The following is a 2,963-nucleotide window of genomic DNA, read 5'->3' on the forward strand; positions in this document are numbered from 1 at the left end:
TATGGACAAAAACAAAGGCCGGCTTGCAATTCTCATTAGTCATTAGGTTGCATGCATTATTAATTACAAGCTCTCAACAAAGTAATTTGGTGATGACAAGCTAATGTATATATGCTTCGTGTAGGAAATAGGAATGTAGGATCAATCATACATATAAAAGTGAGTCTGATATCTATTGGAACTGGGATCAGTGAATATATTAGTCCATGTAGTTTTGCTTTGTGGTGTTACGCGGTTGTTTCTTCACCGAGATGAGCATGATGAACACATGTACATTGCCAATAAATTTAAGAGGTGGTACTATCTCTAACCAAAAGAAAATTGAAAAATCAAAGCTAAATTTTGAGACATGAGCTACACACTACGTGAACAACTAGACCCATCTGTGAAGTTCAGCAGTCCAAATAGCGAAAGCTGTAGGCAAAAAAAAAAGAAAAAAGAAAAAAAAAGGAATGAAAGTAATTAACTGTTTAATATATTAAAAATCAGGCTTGGCAACTAGCCATCTTCTGATCACCTCAAATTCCAAATGATGATTAGAAGAATTATCCATTACGTGATTGCTTTCTGAGACATTTTTATTACTGAGATTTGATCTACTTGCAGCTTCAACTGACTATAATCCACATCCTCAATCACGAGTATAGATTTATTTGTTGTCGCCAGCAACACTCTTCTTAATTCCAAATCAGATGTAAAATGCGCGAGTTGCAAGTCATAAATATCGAACTTCAAATAATTAGCAATAGAAGCTATCAGGGATGATTTACCTGTCCGTGGAGGACCATAAAGATACCCCCTTTTCCAAGCCCTAGCCTTCCTACTCTTTGATAGAACTCTTTCCTCTTAACAAACCTGTCCAGATCCTCCAAGACCAATCTCTTTTGCTCGAAATCCATGGCTATGGTCTCGAATGTTGCAGGGTGTCTTGATTGATTGCAGTCCATCTCATCACTGTGTAAGCATCTGACCTTGTAAGTTATGCAGCTTGACAATCTGTTTTGCATCTATCATAGCCTTGAATGTCTCTACAATATAAGCCAAGTAAGCATCCATGACCATTTCCTTGTGTTTGGCATGAAAAATGAGCTCAAAGAATTGCTTTTTCGCTGCTATGCCAGAATAATTGGACTTCTTCGATTTGGAATATTTCTATTCATCTGAATTCCTTCATAAATGTCTTCAAATTATTGCTTGTTTGAGAAGTGGATTGAAAACTTGGTCTCTTTCTGAGTTTGTTCAATTTTGAGGAGTCTAGTGGAAGAACTTATCTTGCTGTGCAAGTAATGATCTGAAGCTTCGAACACCTTATTAAGAGTGCTCATGCCATCCGTTACATGGTACGTACTCTTTAATTTGTATGACCATGAGCTCATCATCAGCAGATTGGCGTTTGCAGAAGGCAGCAGGGATAATTGGATGAAAAAATCTCAGAATGGGATGGATCAAGTACATCAATGCCTTGAATAGAACAAGCAAGGAGGTAATCCTTGAGGCACAAGCTGATGATGACCCGTTTGATGTTGATGAAGTAGGTGTTTTCTTCACACAATTCATGTAAAATCTGCAAAAAGCAAAAATTTGACAACCTTAAAATTATTTTCTGTTTGATTATCAACCCCTGATTAATGTCACACTCACATACTGTCAACTTCAATAAGAAAACCACTGAACTTTACAAGATTTTTTTTTAAAATAAGAAAATTAACCACCATCTTCCATAGCAAAGTCAATAGGCTTGAACATATTAGCGAAGAGATGAGGGTTAAATTGATGAGTCAGTCCCTCCTTAATTGGAGGAAGAAATTCATGTGGTGATTTACTATATGAGATAAGCATGTGTTGCAAGAGCCTTGATGATCCATTCACTTACACAAGATTAGTTTGCTATTCATATAGCATGTGGGTGAAGCTTAATGTGAAAATGAAGAAACAAACCTATGAACATAGGTGGGAAAGTGGCAGGAATCTTTGAAGATGGAGGAAAATGGCAACAATTTTTGAAAATGGAGGAAGTATGCATTAATGAGCATGCAAAAAAAAAAAGCATGCAAACATTGAACCATGAAATGAGGAAGACATTTGACTTTGCTTCCAATTGCATGTTACTTGCATGAGTAGCATAACATGGTGCATGAAGCCATTTGCCTATATAAAGGCATGAAGATTGCAGCAAATAAATCACAACAAGGCAAAGATACAAACCTTAGAGTGTTTATGTAGTAGTGTGATCCTCAGTTAGATAGCTTGAGAGAAATAGTCTCAATTAGTGAGAAGAAAATTCTCTTGAGAGAGAGAGAGGTGTGTTACCACTTTAGTTAGTCTAGAGTGAGTTATTTCTTGTAATCCCATTATTTAGTATAGTGGAAGAAAGTACTACTGGTGCCTCGAGGACGTAGGCTTATTTGCCAAACCTCGTTAAATATCGTGTCTTCTTTTTGGTTGCTATTTCCACTAATCATATCAGGGGTAGAAAAAGTCAAATCTTAGGATAATCATTTATCCATCGGCCTTGTATTAGGCAGCCACTACTTTCCCAACAAGTGGTATCTGAGCCTGACGCTCATCATTTGTGGCATCTGGTGGTGAAGTTGGCAGCCACTACTTTCAAAATGGCAGAATCGTCGTTCTCGTCGGCAACAATGGTTAAGTTGACATCGTCAAATTACTCAATTTGGAAGCCCATAATGGAGGATATCCTTTACAACAAGGATATGTATGAGCCTCTTCAAAATGGTGGAGAGAAGCCAGCAGGTAAGACCGATGTGGAATGGAGCATCCTGAACAGAAAGTTGTTGCAGGATTCGTCAATGGATTGATGAAAGTGTTTTTCATCATGTGGCGCAAGAAACTAATGCCTACTCAATGTGGGCAAAGCTTGAGTCCATGTATGAGCGAAAGACCGCACAAAACAAAGCCTCGTTCATTCGGCGGTTGGTAAACACAAAGTACAAGGATGGTTG

At 37.8% G+C, this 2,963-nt stretch overlaps 1 pseudogene; it reads right to left on the reverse strand.

Moving 5' to 3' along the window:
• Positions 1-552: 552 nt before the first annotated feature.
• LOC126786920 (AAA-ATPase At5g17760-like) lies at positions 553-1,325 on the reverse strand (annotated as a pseudogene).
• Positions 1,326-2,963: the final 1,638 nt, after the last annotated feature.

This window comes from Argentina anserina, chromosome 3 (assembly GCF_933775445.1).
Source record: "Argentina anserina chromosome 3, drPotAnse1.1, whole genome shotgun sequence".
In the NCBI taxonomy this organism is placed as follows: domain Eukaryota; kingdom Viridiplantae; phylum Streptophyta; class Magnoliopsida; order Rosales; family Rosaceae; genus Argentina; species Argentina anserina.